This window comes from Cryptomeria japonica, chromosome 7 (genome assembly GCF_030272615.1).
Source record: "Cryptomeria japonica chromosome 7, Sugi_1.0, whole genome shotgun sequence".
NCBI lineage: Eukaryota > Viridiplantae > Streptophyta > Pinopsida > Cupressales > Cupressaceae > Cryptomeria > Cryptomeria japonica.
Genome location: NC_081411.1, coordinates 294,689,687 through 294,708,479, shown reverse-complemented (window position 1 = coordinate 294,708,479; position 18,793 = coordinate 294,689,687).

The window sequence follows — 18,793 nt, the reverse complement described above, 5'->3', positions numbered from 1 at the left end:
TCATACTTACTTCCTACCAGTCCTTTAGGTATTATTCTAGCAAATAGTGCTTCAATTTATCAAATCCTTCATCTCCTCTTTTCATATCATCCAATTCCTTTTCATACAAAGGTTTCCAATCTTACTTGCCGATTGATGATGTATATGAATGAAATGTCAGGTTCAGACTTCACAACTCTAGAGGGTCCAAATTCTTCAATCTCAAAAGAAGATAATTTCCCAACCAAGGTATCTCTATTGATATAAGTATTATCCATTGTTCTCAATTCATTAATTGTAGTAGCCTTCATCTTGCAAGTTGGAGGTAAAGCTCTTAGGACTTTAGAAACTATTTTATCTTCACTCAGAGTTCCACCACAACATTGAATTCCCATAATAATTTCATTTACCCTTTCCATGAATGTAGTAATCCTTTCAACTTCTTCCATGTTAAAGTTTTCATATCTCACTAGATAACCATCAAGTTTAGCAATCTTAATAGTAGGGTCACCTTCATTAAGAGTCTCCAACTTGTCCCATATAGCCTTTACAGATGATTTGTCAGTTAATCCCATTATTTGCTAATCAAAAAGTGCACACAAGAGGGCTTCTCTTTCTATACAATCATTCTCAAGCTCCTTATCCAAGTTTTCTAGAGGAGGATTACCAGATATCGGATTATAAAGTGTTACACCATTCTCTGTGATCTCCCAAATCTCCTTACCAAGATATCTCAGATGAGTCTCCATCTGAATCTTCCATACTGTGTAATTTGTTCCATCAAGCCTAGGAATATCTCTCCAAAAGATAGCACCAGATGAACTAGATGAACTTGAACTATTAGTCATCATAGGATCTTCCTCAAGTGGTTAAGCTTCTACAGAGAGGACCAAAGCTCTAATACCAATTGTTAGATAATTCAAATAACTAGAAGACAAATGAGAGGGGGGGTGAATCAGTTGTCACCAGATTACCAAAACCTTAAGAAATTAAAATTTTAATACCGAAACCCAAAATATCAATACCGGAATGCATAAACCAATTACTGAAATAGAAGATGAACCAATTAAGCATAAAAAATAATTAGAGAATAAATAGCACCCACATGACACCAAGATTTGTATGTGGAAAATCCGGTAAATGGAAAAGCCATGGTGGGAAGCCTGCCCACAGTCAGATAATACTTTTACAGTAAGTATGCAATTACAATTGAGGGGCTTACACTTGTAGGAAGGCCAATAGCCTAGAGAACACTTCTCATCACAAAAGGAGTCTCACTGAATACATAGAAATACAAACTACAATCTGGAGGAAAGAATGAACTACAAAGATAGCATCTCCTATGACTAAATACAGTTCCATTTAAGCTTAATACTAGAGGACTAAATCCTCTTACATAAACCCAAATCAATCACCAATGATCAACCAAATCCTCTGCCTGAATGATTATTACATTATTCGCACATACGCATCCTCACATATCCCATTCCATATAATCTACAATGAGATCTTACATCATATATATACAAACCCTTGACCACAAACAATAAGGTCAACCACCATACAATAAATCAATTACATAATTATAAAACATGTTGGATTGAGACCAAACAAATAATATCCAACCCATAATATATCCTGAAACACATCGAGAAGTCCAATCCACATGTTACATTAAGCCGGTCCATAACCTAGATAATACATGGACCCAATATAGGTCCTAAGTCTCGAACAAGATCACCATCAACATCCTAAATATCCACTAGAAGTTGCACCAACACCACTCATGCTTAAAATCAAAGATCTTCAACAAAGCTTTGCTGGTGAAACCCTCACCAGAACAACAAACCAAGCTTACCAGTATATAGGATAGAATCCAATCACCAGATCAAAACTAACTAACTGAACATGAGCATGAATAAGCCAATTACATAACCCAGACAAACCAGACCATACTAGATCGTAATGATCAAATCCAACAAGAAACCAAACAACCTACCAAGACCAGAAGGATACCAATAAAACAACCAAAAAATCTAGTGTTGACATCAATGAAAAACATCAATGCAACACATAATCAATTCCTCCAAATGGCTAGCAATACTTTCACTTACATCAGATAGATTATTAGGGCACATAGACTCTCAGTTGTGGGGTGACATTCCTCTAGGTATGGGATTTCAAGCACATAGATTTATTTAGACTAATTGCAGATAGACAAGTGATACCAAACCAACCTTATGTATATTTTTACAGAGGTACATTGAGTTAGGGTCAATTTGGTACATGTTATACTAGCATCATGAGCTATAAAAACTTAGAGAGTTCATATGGAGACCTTATAGGGATTTCCTTGGATGATCGGAGGATGAGGATCATCTACCATATTGTAAATAGGAGAGATAATTGGTAGGGTGGTCAATGAGCCGCTAGAGGGTGATAGAGATGCATTTACTAGAGAGGGTTAAATGATAGTTTTGGGAGAAACAAGATATACGTTCAAGGACATCATACTTTTCTCAATTAGTCAGGGAGGTCAGATAGTGGGGTAGAGTGATTCAACCTCACATATAATATGCATATTTTATATAGTTGTAACTTAGACAGTGGGATTCAGGATCAGATGTTAGAGATGTAGGCATGACAAAGGAGTATGACTGATGGTTTTCACAACATCGTCCAATAGCACTTACAAATCTAGATATTCCTGAACCTAAGAGATGGGAGGAGTTCTCGAGAGAGGATGAGGATGAGGATAAGGATGACAAGGATTATGATGAGGATGAGGATGGAGAGGAGGGCGATGATGACAAAGATGAGGATGATGAGGATGGAGATGCAGAAGATGAGGAGGAGGAGGTCAAGTGCACTTATAGATGGATTGGGCAAAGGATGAGCCATTACAAGATATACTCATTGGGGATGTCGTAGATTAGATCAAGGGTCTACAGACATGTAGGGCTACTGTGAGTAGTCAATGAGACTACATTGCATAGTTAGAGAGAAAGATTACTGGCCCATGGCTAGAGAGGGATCAATCGAGGACCAAGCGAGTGTAGTTCAGGATTGAAAGAGATCAGTTAAGAATAGACAAAGATAGATACACAACTGAGAGGGATAGGTATACAATAGAGATAGCTAGTCTGATAGCTTCTTGAGAAGCAATTATATCCTAGGATCAAAGATCACATGAGACCATGTAGGGGTACGTCAGCTCTATTAGAGATGCCAATGCATGATAAATGACTCAGATGTTGGTTGAGATAGGTGAGGAGAAGTGACACTTGAGGAAGTTGTATGATAGTGAAGTTCCACTCGAGCAAAGAGAACCATCTTATCAGTCACGATCTAGGATAGAGATTAGATCACACTCTCAGAGGACACATAGCAACATGGGGGTGAAACACTTACATACACATATATGGACACACACTTACATATATAGGCATATATTTTTTTTGAGTTGGCATTTATGCCATTTTTTATATGGACATACACTTGTATTATTCAACAATTTGATATATAGAATTTGAGATTCAATATAATTTGTTCCATCTAAATCTTAAGTGTTAAATTTGGTTTCCTTGGGAAACTTCACCAAATTTAATGATCATATTAGTATTGTTATTAATCATAACATAGATGCTTAGTAATGACAAATGCCAAGTAAACAAATTTGGATTTGATTTCATGTTCTACCTCCTATCCACGTTGACATATTTGTAAGCATTACATAACCCCTTGAGATTCCAAAGGCATATCATTATCTTTCTCAAGAAAAGGTGGGATAACATAATATTTGGGTTCAACCCCAATATATTAGGTGGGTTTACCAACAAAATCTCTCTTTTGTGGGAGAGAAATTTTTGACATTATGGTGTAAAGTGATTAGTAGCAAACCATTTTCTACAATGGAATGCAATTTTTTCATAATATAGTAGCTACATCCAACAACAATCCCCCACCATTAAAGATATATAATTAGGGAGACCATTGGAGAGGTCCATTTCCACACATTGCCTGTTAAATTTAAGACTTGAATATATGAGCTCTGAACATAAACTTGTTTTAATTGTTGTTTAGCTACTCAAAGATACAAATGTCACCTTCCTTTATATTACTATCATGTGCATAATATCTCCACCCCTCACTTGAGGTAGGTATATTGTGCTTCATAATGCATTGTAGCTTCCATTCCTTAGGCTCTCCTTTCAAAAGAACCACTTCACTCTTTTGTTGTAGATGAATCATATTTGCCATGGTTTAGGGAATGATTGCTATCTTAAACCATGAGAAAAAAAAATCAAAGATACTTAACCCAACAAGACATTAGATTGCATTAATTTATTGCATTCTTTTTAGGCTTTACAATTCACACACATGCAAATCTCCTTATGAGTATGATATTGAAAAAATTATGAGAAAAAAAAGAAAACTTATTTGCTTGTTAAGGACCTTTTTCAATATTCTACTACTAATTTAAAGTTTAAAAATGTATATAACTAGATGGTATGGTTCGCTAATACTATATGATTTCATAACCATTCTTTGAAATGGTTTATCTGATTTGAATGAAGCATACTCGATTTCCATGTTCTTCTGATAGGAGAAATAATATGTAGGGTTCTTGGATGATTTTCCTACAAAATATTTTACTTTTTTTGTTATACCAACTCTCTCCTAAAAATGCCATTTAAATGTCAACTTCATATGTTAATTATAGAAGTTAAGCTCAATTATTTTGAACAAAAATTTTGTTTACTAAGAAATGAGGTTTCCATTTTGTCTGATTTTCAACCATCGAGTCCTTGTTATTTTCCTCATTAGAATCCAAGTCAATCAATAGTTTATTTCCCAAAGATTGACTTAAACTACATATTTTGTTAGAAGGGCATCTCTTGAAACAATCTTTGTTTCCTCAAAATAACAAGCATTGATGTTTTTCACGCACCCAGATCTTCCAAACACATCAAACTCCATGTAGGACTTTGGTATGTATTTGAACACAAAAAAATCTCCCATTTTCAAACTATGATAATTGGCAAATTATTTCCAACTATGTCCAAATTCTAGTTTACGATTCACATTCATAACTCCACCTCCCACTCCTATCCATTTGGGCTTTGCAAAACCATATGTGAAAGCATATGATTGCCTTTCTCATCTATGAAATGTGAAACAAATGCAAGAGAAATGTATTGCATGAAACATATAACACAATTTATTTTCATAGTTGTAAATATATTATATGATTTTTTTTCAAAATGATTAAAATGATAGGAGAATATGTATAAAACTTGCTAGTTTCTCTCCAAATTCTCCAGCCATAAATTTCAAGAAAGAGATAGAACCTTCAAAATGATCCTTCTCATGGTATTTCCCATCAATATTATAATAATTATGACTGTATACCCTGCATGGTATAAAAAACTCCCTTCTTTACTCATCCTGCATCACAAAATCAAATACAAAGGCAATATGAAGAGGGTGAAAGAGAGCCGAGCACTATATATCAAGTGGGACTAGACCATATAATCAAACTTGTATGGTGGAGTTTCCAGGCTAAGAATTTAGAGTTGTGGTGATGTGCACTTGAATTAGGTAGATGTGAATTAAATTAATTTTCATTAATGTTGAGTGTGACTAATACCTACACTTGCATCAAGAAGACAAATTGCAATCAAGAATGATGGTTTTTTGCATAATAAGTGTAGATAGGAAATTGGGGATCATCAAAGCAAGTAGCAAATATTAGTCTAGCTCAATCACAAAAACTAAAATGCAGTGATAACAATCCTAAAAACACTCAATAAAGACATGAAAACAAGACATCAATTCAAACGCAAACCATTGAAAACTTGAATGTCTCCTTCATGTGGCTCCATTGTCCTTCTTTCTCCTTCAAATAGCTTTGTTTGTGGATCTCACCTACTAGTGCATAAGCATGATGTGAAAGAAAGTAGACAAGATGATAGCACAAAAATACTCGAAGCGTGATTGATTCGACCATGGACTTTGATTGAAGAAATTCATCCAATTTATAGAAAAATTGGAGAAAAGATCAAATTAGCATGAAAGTGATTCGAATAGAAACTCAAATCAGGAATAACAAAATTATGACAAGTGTATGACAAATTGCTATGCAAGGATTTATGACAATTTATGACAATTTATGACAAATTGCTATGTAAGGATTTATGACAAGTTTTTGAAATAGAAATAGACATTTAGGAATTTAGGAGAAATTAGAAAATTAGGTTAGAAATAATGACTTGGAAATTAAGAAATTGATGAAAATTAGGTAAATTAATTAATAATTTCTCATTCATTAATTAATTTACAAAAATAGGAGGAATTAATAAGACAATTAAATAAACATTTAATTGTGACAAGAAGACTTAGGATAAATAAATAAATCATTTATCCTAAAGAGAAAATGGAGAGAAAATGACAAACAAGGTTAAATGAATAAATCATGAAACCCTAGAAGATAAATTAGAAATGCAAGGATGAAAATTAGGTCTTGATGTAACATTGATTCGATGTCGATTCGATCATGATTTTGAATTGATAAATGATTCATACTGATAAATGCGCCAATTGACGAGGAACAATGATGATTGATGTCAAATCGATCGCAAAATGATAAAAATGACAATGATCGATGACAAAATACATTGCAAAATGACAAGACTAAAAATGACCATGATCGATGACAAATCGATCGCAAGATGACAAGATTGAAAATGACTATGATCGATGTCAAATCAATCACACGATGATAAGATTGAAAATGACAATGATCGATGACAAATCGATCGCAAGATGACAAGATTGATAAGAGGACAACGATCGATGACAAATCAATCACAAAACGACAAGATTGATAAGAGGACAAAACCCTAACTAGGATTGACGATGTCCAAAATGATGACAAATGAGCACACACATTGATGCGACAGAATAAGATTGACCAAAATCATGACTAAAGATTGTTGTCGACAAGACCAAATTCGAAAGCGAGACGAATGAAGAATGCAAAAGAATGACTCAATGCTCGCAAATGATAAAGACCAAGTGCGAATCATAGGAGAAATGTTAATGCGATGCAAAAACCCTAAAATAAGGCAATGCACAAATGTTAAAGTATGATTCCACAAGCATTGACCATTTTTAGATGTCTACATTTTGCCCCTCTTCAAGACAATGTGAGTTTAAGCGTTGTTTCAAAGAACAATAATGAAAATGCCCCAGACACTAACAATGACACATGCATGCCCCCTCGAGGAATTGGCCGGAAACATCCAGAAAAAAGGCCAATTGATCGATAAGAATGATAGAAAATGATAGGAGCAATCAGACTGAAAATCAGAGATCGGATACATGAATGACAAGCAATTGAAGGTGCAAAAGACCGCAACCAGCATGAGATGGAGAGAGTGCATGTCCATCTATGCACTGACAAAGATCTATAAATGAGACAAAGAGAGTGACAAGAGCTCATTTGCACTAGCCAAAGAGGAGGATTTGTTGCTCTGGAAAAGGACACGTGCAGAGAGATGGTGGACATTCCAATGGCAGATCACCTTGGAGAATGTGTACGCACTTATAGATGACTGGACGATGCGGGAGCAGCAGTATGTATCTCAAAAACCCATATTGTCAATTTTATGTATTTGACTTGCTTGCGGGACATTGTGGGGCCCACAAAAAATGTAGAAACTGACTTCTGTGCTTGTGTAGGGTGAATCTTGCGCTTGTGTAGGGTCTTTTGTGCTTGTGTAGGGTACACAGGCATAGTTTGTTACTACATAGGTGCAGGACTTAGCACACAGGCACAGTTGTGCTTTGGCAACCCTAATTTGGTCAAATTTGGCATATGAATGATCCGAAAAGGGGGGATAAGGGTAGGATAGGTCAAAATAGATAAAGAACACCCTGATTTGGACATGAAACAAGGAAATGAATCCCATAGGAGAAAACCCTAAAACTGACAAAATATGCCCCAATTGTGATGCAGAGTCGACAGTATCCATTGATCACGTGGGAGAACCTACTAGACTGCTTCATGTTACGACATAGACTTAGGAGCATGGATAGAGATACATTAGCAGGACTTGGAATATACTATATCACATTCATGCCTGAGATTAGGGCAAACACAGGACTACTTACCGCATTGGTAGAGCGATGGCATTCAAAGACTTCCTCCTTCCATCTGGCGACTAGAGAGGCGACTGTGACACTAGAGGATGTATGGCATATCCTCTGCATTCCAATTCATGGGGAGATGATAGAGTATGACCCAGTGAAAGGGAGAGACATGTTGTGTAGATTATTTGAGTGCGATGCAGATGATTTAGATATCATAGAGAGGGAGATTGGCTGGGAGACCATGGCATCAGAGTACGATCGACGATATGTGGTGATAGCAGTGGTTATAACATGCCTACTAGCAGGAGACAGACAAGGACATGGATTCCCTATTGGATGGGGAAGAGTGCTAGAGTGGATGGTGATAGAGGGGATGGTGTACACATGGGGACCATGTGTACTTGCTATGCTATATTTTCAGTTGCATCAGATAGCATATTAGGGAGTTCAGACTTTGAGCTGTGGAGTCACATTACTATAGGTATGGGCATTTGACTACATAGCCATATGTCGACTGATTGTAGAGAGACAGGTATTACCACACCGACCATATGTGTATTGCTATGGAGGAGCACTGAGACAGGGTCCTTTCGGATACATATTGTATTGGGGACATGAGCTAGATAGATTGAGAGAGTTCACATGGAGGCCATATCTTGATTGCCCTAGATGGTCAGATGATAGTGATGAGCTATCGTATTGTAGACAAGAGAGGTACCTGATTGGGTGACCAGTGAACTTCCAGAGAGTGATTGAGATGTGCCTGCCAGAGAGAGTCAGACGATAGTTTGGAGAGAGGCAGGATATACCTAGAGGGACTGCACACTTTGCTCGATCTCACAGAGAGACAAGTCAGTGGGGGAGGATGATTCAACCACACATAACATATGCTGACTTCACATAGCTATAGCAGAGACAGTGGGATTGGAGATCAGATGTGGTGGATGCCAGGACAACAGAGGAGTATGAGCGATGGTTTGCACAATGACAACCAATGCCATTGACAGATCCTGATATTCCAGTACCTAGGAGACAGGAGGACTTCCCACTCACTGGAGAGGATGAGGATAGAGATGAGGATCAGGAGGATGAGGGTGGTGATGAGGATGAAGGGGATGATGAGGACGGAGATGATGAGGATGAAGATTATGAGCCAGACTCAGCCGATCAGGAGTCATTGCAAGATATACCCATAGAGCCCATAGAGCCAGTGACAGCTAGCATAGAGGAGATGGAGATATATAGGGCCACCATAGCGAGTCAGCATGATCACATTGTGACATTAGAGAGATAGAATGCTATCTTGAGGACAGAGCAGGATCAGTTCAGAGTAGAGATAGCCAGACTTGCAGCGGCTCAAGATACAACAATAGCACAGGCACAGAAAGCAGAGCAGAGAGTGACTGAGTTTATTGGGTCAATTAGGGATGCCAGTGCACGTGAGATGGCACAGATGTTGGTTGAGATCGGAGAGGAGATACGCCATTGGAGGACACTATATGAGAGTGCAATTCCACTAGAGCAGAGAGCAGCATCATATTAGGCATGATCAAGGACAGAGAGTAGGCCACATTCTCAGAGGTCAATGAGCAGCATGGGGGTGAGTGGACCTATGAGACCACCACAGCCAGGACCTAGGATAGGAGGGACATCATCCTTGAGACATGGCAGGGATGAGGAGGATAGAGGGAACACCCAGTGACAGAGGCACGCACTCCTTATGACAAAGATAGATGTAGTTTGACATTATGTAGTGTGATATTATATAGTCAGCCTGTGGGCCATACTTAGGACAGACAATCCAATTTTGTACTCTGATATTATTTTGATATATGATATGATATGCATCGATATGATGGGATGCAATGTGGTATGACTTATAGTTATTTTCTATGTATGGATGACTTATACACTATTTTTTGTGAAGCATGTATGGATACATTTTTATGTATTTTTGATGCATGTATAATATAAAATGGATAAAATGCTTGATGTGATGCTTGATGTAATGCAAATGTACTAACCAAATGGATGCAGGATGCAACATATGTGTTTTTGTGTGGAGATCGGAGCACTAGACCAAACTGACTATCCAAACTAACAGAAGAAAGGTTAGTAAGAAGAAATGAGACAGAGGACAGTTAGAGACGAAGAAAAACTTGCTATCAATAATGCACTTTGTAGGTGAGAACCTTTATTTTAATGTAGCAAAATGGATGCGTAGCATCATGGCATTGAAGGCCAGAGCTGAAATGCAACCCTTTTTGCAAAAGACAGACACATTGCAGACAAACAACAATCACAAAAAAAAAGAAAGGGACCATGAACCATCCCGATCACTCTACATTACTCAATGACATCATCGAGCAACGTAGGAACATGATCGAAGCCAAAGATAAATCAAGAAAAAGATAAGATGCACAAATTCAACCAAGTCAAACAAACATCTTGATCTTCATTGTCAAAAGTTGAAAGTGTTGATAGGACGATCATTCTGTTTGGTTTCAAGACATGTGGTACCTCGTCTAAGACAGGACATAGTCTGGTTTTGAGTATACCCCACACTGTATAAGACCCATGATAGTAGTGACAAGGACAAATGATATTGGTGGTAACGTTCGATTGATATGACAATTGTGATCAGTTTAAATGTCAGGTTTGAATGAAAAGTTCATCTGTTAATGCATGATTTCATTAAAGCACAATGTGTGATTGCGTGTCGTTGGAGGGATGCTTAGCGATCTGTCTATGCACAAAGGGATCATTTATTGCAAAATGCTTGTTTTTGTGAGTTTTATAATGTTTTTGTTCATTTTTCAGGACTTTATTTGACTTTTTAGGGATTTTTTCAGGACATTATATGATTTTTATGATTTTTTTCAGGACATTATTTGATTTTTTATTTTTTTATTTTTTTAAGGACATTTTTCAAATTTTAAGATTTTTTCCAGGATATTTTTCAATTTTATGATTTTGCCCCCAGTGTCTAGCAAGGCAAGGAATATGATAGGTGAATAAACAGGCTTTCTGAAATGATGGTGGATAGAGGGAAGACAAAGGCCTTTTATTATGGAGATAATACGGATGCAATTTTCAAGGGCTATGGCATGATGGGACAAGAGACTGGATATGACAATGTAAAGCAGTAACATGGCATGAGGGACATGTCAAGAGGTTTTTGAAACTAACATGGCATGAGGGACATGTCAAGAGGTTTTTGAAACTATGTTTAAATTTTGCGTCCTTATGTCAGATCAAGATCAAGGAACGAAAAAGAGTGTATGGATAGTGATAAGATATGGATAGGATAAGCAAGACCAAGAATGGATAAGGGACATCAATTGAAGGTCAGGGTAGGCTAAGGGATAGTGGCAAAAAGTTGCAATAAGCTAGGGAATATGGATGAAGGGTTATAATAAGAAAATGGATAAAGACCAAAAGCTATGATGGACTAAAAGCTGCAAAAGATGCATGATGCTCATGAAGATCCTCAGCCTTGTCAAGATCAAAGGTGGAAAGGGAAACTGGACATGAGGGATGATAGGATATGAAGGGTAATGACAGGGGTTCGATAGGATAATGGAAGAATGAAGGACAAAATGATATGAAGGAGGAAACATGCCCCCAAGCACAGTATGCAAGAAGTTCATAGATTACGCATGACGCCTGTTTGCCAGGTTTTCATCATGGTACTTGCCCAAGGCACCTGTTTGCTAGGTTTTCACTAGTGGATGAATTATTTTTCTTTACTTTTTTCTTTTGTCCTTTTCTTTTTTTTTTCTCACTTTTTTTTTTGTATTTTGACTTTTTCAATAGAAGATGGACACATGATAGGGGATGGAAGAAGGACTCAAGCGTCTTTTTTTTTTTTTTTGAATAGTAGCCTTGAAAGAAAATGGACCATGACCTTTAAAAGCATGCTCAAAGACGTTGATAGGATAAGGACATGGAAAATGAGATGAAATTGAGGCAAGGTTTTATGCAAAGGATGGGATCAAAGGGATCGAAGGATGGAAAATATGCATTGGATAATGGATAGGGTATTGGAAGGACTGGGATTCAGTGGATGGAAATGAAGGCAAGATCCACATTGGCACACACCTTGAGGGGTGATGGACTGATGGAGGAAAGACATATTTTGGATATTGAGATTTTGATGAAGGAAAGGGTATGGATTTTGGGACATAAGGGCCCAAAATGGATAAAGAAGGTGATGGAGGAATAGACTGTTGAAAATATTCAGGACTAACCAAGTTACTGAGAGGGGAGGGGTGAATCAGTAACTCTTAAAACTTTTAATTCATTTCTGCACTTGCATATATTAAACCATTCATTCATTTAATCTACTGTATGCATGAAAGTATAATCATTCACAACACTTAACACAAAGATTTGGTGACCCAGAAACCTTCCAAATAGAAAGTAAAACTGGGGTGGGGATGGTACCCACAAAACTTTGGTACTGCAGTAAAAGTTGGCCGGTTAAGGCTTACAATGATCACTTTTGATGATCTGCCGTGTTAGAAGCAAATTTGGACTGCTAGGTCCACCTTGTTAGAGGATTTACAAACATACAATGAAGTATGCACTCGGTCAAGAGATTTACAAAAGACTGTTAAGTCTACCCGGTAAAAGGATTTACAAACTGATTCAATTGTTAGGATGAAACAGTAGATCTTGACTTACAACTTTATTGCTGATAAGATCCTTTGAGTATTGATCTCCTTCTGAGATAGATATGTCGATTCTGCTCCTTTATTGACTCTGCGAAAAATGTTCTGGTTTGCTGCCTTAATGCAGTTTCTGCTCTGCTCTTTCTAATTTCGCATATATATACATCTTACATACATTTTTACAGATGGTATAATACATCACATATATATACCGTCCATAATTACATTTACATTTCATAAAGTCGGCCTCATACAAATTAATAACATAAACTCATTCTTAAGTCGGCCTTACATAGGTGAACAAAATATTACTGAGTCGGTAGATACTCGGTTCCTCAAGCTGGCTCGGTGATCTTCTGATACACGGCGTCCACTACAGTACTCGGCATCGTCATGCTCTCGGTAAGAGTAGAAGCTCGGTTCATACTAGTCCCAAAGTGTAGCTTGGAACTCGGTAGCTGTGGTGACTCGGTAGATATAGTGTCACTCGGTAACCACTGGTGACTCGGTGAGAACTGACTTCTCGGTAACTGCTGTTTGTCTCATATGCTCGGTGACAGTCTTACTGCTCGGTTTGAACTGTTTAATCAGTGAGCTTTACTGAATGCTCGGTAGAGGCTGTGGACTGAGTGATGAGCTTGGTAAGCATTCAAAATCGAATAAGTGTTTTCACTAAGTGTTATTCACTAATGACAAATGTATCATTATTCCAACATAGACTTGGAATGTTTGGATGGAGGAATAGAAATTGTAGATGCCAATTTTGATGTTTCTTTAGGCTTTTGTGCTTCAAGGAGCCGCTTAGGGATCCACATGGTTTTTGATTTTTCATGCTTTTGTGGTTCCTTGGAGTGCATTTCTTGCACAAGGGATTTAGGAACCCATATAGATTTTGACTTTTGTTTTTTAGCAATGGGCCTTTGTGACCTTTTGGATTTTTCCTTTTCTTTTTGGCTCATATTTTTCTTTGGTTTGACATGTTGATTAGATTGGACATGTTGATCCTTGAATACCTATGGATTTCTAGACTTATGACTTTTATACTTGGCATCCAAATTGCTTGGAGGGGGAAAGGAATGCATGGATGGATATGAATGAAATGGACTTCTTTTGGATTGATGAAATTTACTCAAGGATGTGTGCCTTTGTTGACCTTGCATATAGGATGAAGGGATATAAGGACCTAAGATGGATGGAAAGTATGATGGGGAAGGTGTATGTTTTGATTTTGATGGAGGGATACCAACGTCTTGAGAGCGAGTTGTGTAGACATGAGCCTTAACATTTTCTTTGATATGGAGGGGTTCTTTCTCATGAAGGTCTACTCCTTTGCCTTTATGAATATCTTGACTTGTAGGATACTCTTTTCTTTGGGAAGAAGACGCGAGTCCATTATGAGGTGGATATGATATGAGAGAAATAATGAGATCTTGAAGTGGATCGGATTGCACCAAAGTGGAAGAACCCATTATGCATGTTGAGGGTTCATGAACATCTTGCACTGACACGTTAGAATCATGAGGGGGATTAGGATCATGAGGGGGACTAGGATTGTGTAGTGGACATGGTTCAATGACAAGCTCTTCAAGAGATGGAATGGGAGAAATAATGGGAGCATCAAAAGAAATATGATCTTGGAGTGTATATGGAGCATTAAGACAAGGAGATGGAGGAACAAGTGGATCTTGTGGAGGATCTAAAGGAATAATTTGATCTTGACAAGGAGGAAGATCATTGGAATCCTCTTTAAAGGTGCTTTGCTCTTGACTTTTAATGGGATCATAGGAAAGGATGGAAGGGATATCTTGATCTTTCGTAGGAAGTGGAATGTCAATGGGATTTGAAAGGATATTGTGTTCATGAAATAGAAGGGGATCATTTGGGATTGGATGGACTGGGATATCTTGATCTTGCTTGGGGAATGGAGTGTCAATAGGACTTTGGATAGGATGGACAAGAATAGGGGAATCATCATGAGTTTATGGGAAGATGAGATCTTGGTCAACAATTGGATGGGATGATAAGGTTTCAAGATCTTGATCTTGATCTATTTCAAGACATGTTTCTTTGTGCTCTAAATTATCCTCTTGACATGGGGTTGGACTTTGGATATGCATGGGGGATTCTGACAAGGGATCAATGTTTTGGCATGAAGGAAGTGCACTTTGAACATTTGTGATGGATTCTGGCAAGGAATCAATTCTTGAACATGAGGAAGAGGGACTTCAAATGGGGTCCTCTAAAATAGGTAATGGCAATAAAGTGCATGGTGGCATTGGGTCTTGTATTTCTGAAACATGACAAGGATGTGCATCATGAATTGGATTATCGTGGCAATCAATTATGGATAGCCCTTGGGTAATTTCATCCTTGGGTGTATTGTTTGATGAGGACAATATGGAAGGTTCTTGTGAAACTTCTAGAGGTGTAGGGATAGATGCCACTGGAGAGTCAATTTGCTTGCGAGGGGATGAGGCATTGCTAGACATAAGTGTATTATTTTGATCTTCCTCAAATAACTCACTTGGTAATTTCCTTAAGATCATTGCAATAAATCCACCTTTCTTTCGAGGTTTTGACATAGTTGTATCTGGAATTTGAACTTGTTTGGCAAGGAGTTGGTTCTGATCTAATGTCATATTTTGATATTGGACTTGGTTCAATTGTTCTGACATGTTTGAAACTTGGGTTGGTGTGTGCTGCAACCTTTGTTTTTGAATGTTTGGTTGTGGTTGTTGACATTGATATTCCACCATTGGTTCAACCATTTGTGGACATTGTATAGTTGGTTGGACATATTGTTGAAATTGGACCATTGGTTGTATTGGTTGTATATGTTGAACAATTGGTTGTATTGGTTGAAAATCTGATTGATAGTAAACACCTTCTTGTTCTTGTTGTGGAGGCACATAATGTTGAAATTGATGTTGTCTCCTTTCTTGAAATTGTTTCATCATCTCTATTTGGGAGAGGAGAGCTGGTATGTCTGATCGTTCAAGAAGAGACCGTACATCAATTGGCTCAATCTTTGGATTTTGACTAGGAAATTTTTGAAACATTTTGGACATTTGTGATCTATTCTTCTCAATGTTTTTCACTCTTTGTTCCAATATCTCCTCTTCTTGAGCTATTTTCTCCTTAGTTTTTGTATTTGGACATTTACATCATCATGATAAGTTTGATCCAAGTTCTGAGACATGTAGAGATTGGATTGACATGATTGATTGCTCAATTGTGATGACATGGCTTCATAAGAAGGTTGAGACCTCATTTCAACAAACATGTCAATATGCAAATGCAATATTTTTGGAATTTTTTTTTTTTTCAAGGATGATGTATGATATGCAACTAAATGCAAACTAAACAGACAGAAATGCAATCTATGGCAAGAATGCAACCTATGTTTTTGTTCTTTTTTCAAGATTTTGACAAACTTATGAATGCAATTCTAAAAATGAGACCCTTAGGAAATTGAAATGATGTCTAGACCTCAAAGGACAAAAGGACCAAGTGACAAAAGGACAAAATGACAATGTCTCCCCTATATGCTTGGATACTAAGCTAGGTTTGACGAAATGACAAAAGACAAAAGTTTGATAAGGTCTAGACTTCTTAACAATGACTTAGGGTTTATCAAAGATTTGGATTACTCAAGTATGACAAAACCTAGTTTTGACCCTATATGCAAAGGGACAATTACTATGCAAATGACCTTAATATGATATGATAATGACCTAAGCTTGATGAAGAAACCTAGGGTATGCAAATGCAAATGTATGACAATGTCAACCTAAGGCAAAACCTAAGGTTGAATTATGAAATGGTATTACTCTAATGCAAGAAGACACATGCAAATGGATGACCCTTATTGATATGCAAAGGAGTATGACCTAGGTGAAACCTAACCTTGGTAGTTGACAATGAATTTGCAAAATGAAAACCTAGGATGAACCTAAATCTAAGTGACATGAATGTTGAGACAAGATTTTGAAAAATGTTTGACAACCATGTTTGAAGGTGTTTTGAACTTTGTTGGATGAAATGTTCTTGTGTTTAACCTTATTTTGAATCAATTTGCCTTGTTTTTGAAATGAGATACAATTCAACTTTTGACAAGCAAAGAAGACAAGATATTTCAACTTAGACTCAAGACAATCATGCTCATTCACACATTTCTTATGGTAGGCAAGGACATTAGGTACTTGAGAGGTAGACTCGTTATGAGATTCAAGGAGAATACATAGATGCTTGACCCCACGGGCTACCCTCCATGGCACTCACTTCTCAAGGCAGCCAAGCATCAATCCCCATGGAAATCTCCCCATGACGAACTTAGTATCTCTTCCAAGTATCCGAACTTTTCCTTCTCAAGCAACTAGAAGGATTTTTGGCCTCTAAATACAAGGTGTTTAGTAAGGATTTCTGTTAAGCGTTACTCCTTGGTGTCACGTAAGTGTGATTGAGACATTAAGCCCACCAAGATACCGAACAAATGTAGTCGCACAAGCACGATTTAGACCGTGAGGTCCTAATTAGATGTTGATATGAGAAAGAGTTCAAGGGTCATCACTTCCCAAGTAACTACAATTCCCACGTAACCCTTCCTTCAAAGCTTTCGCTCATCAGGTATTTATTTATAGTGAGTTAGAATGCCAAGGTATTCTAGCTATACTCACTTTGGGTCGTTCCCTTCTCACGATTGTCACTTTCTTGCAAAAGCAAATGGTCGGGAAGGCAGGCCCTCTAAAGGTAACACACAATCAAAACATGAGAATGGTATCGAAGATATGGATTTCTGATCACCCTAAGAAGGATGAGAGCATACTCTCCTACTCCAATGTCAAACTCAACAATCAAAGAAAACATACGTTCATTCCATCCTATTTAGAAATCATAATAGGTGCCTAAATATGAATTACAAACACAAAGTTTAGTTGTAGTCCAAGGCAACTTGCAAAACCACCACGTTAGAAGTTTGATATGTTTAGTCTTTGACTATCAAATCTGCATAAAATGTGTTAGTAGTTTCATTTGTTGTCTTTGTCATGCATAATGCCAAGGTGCTGCACAAAGAATTAGTACCAAAGCAAATCCAAAAAGAAGAAATAGAATGCAAAATAAATCAATTTGCAAGTAAAAAACACTGCTTTTTACCTCTGTTTCTGGCCTTACACAGGCACAGAATGTCTCACACAGGCGCAGAATGATGCAACACAGGTGTAGAATGATGTAACATAGGCGCAGATCCCTTTGACACAGGCATAGAAGTCTTTGACACAGGCACAGAATGCTTGACACAGGCGCAAAACTCTCCTACACAGGCGCAAAAGTGCCCAGAAAGCCCTGCATTACCCTGTTTCTTGGGTTTTTGATCTACAAATCATCTCAAAAGAACTCAAAAGCATGGTTAGGGGGTTAGTTCATGTTGGGTTCACCAAGAAATGTAGATAGGAAATTGGGGATCATCAAAGCAAGTAGCAAATATTAGTCTAGCTCAATCACAAAAACTAAAATGCAGTGATAACAATCCTAAAAACACTCAATAAAGACATGAAAACAAGACATCAATTCAAACGCAAACCATTGCAAACTTGAATGTCTCCTTCATGTGGCTCCATTGTCCTTATTTCTCCTTCAAATAGCTTTGTTTGTGGATCCCACCTACTAGTGCATAAGCATGATGTGAAAGCAAGTAGACAAGATGATAGTGCAAGAATACTCGAAGCATGATTGATTCGACCATGGACTTTGATTGAAGAAATTCATCCAATTTATAGAAAAATTGGAGAAAAGATCAGATTAGCATGAAAGTGATTTGAATAGAAACTCAAATCAGGAATAGCAAAATTATGACAAGTGTATGACAGATTGCTATGCAAGGATTTATGACAATTTATGACAATTTATGACAAATTGCTATGCAAGGATTTATGACAAGTTTTTGAAATAGAAATAGACATTTAGGAATTTAGGAGAAATTAGAAAAT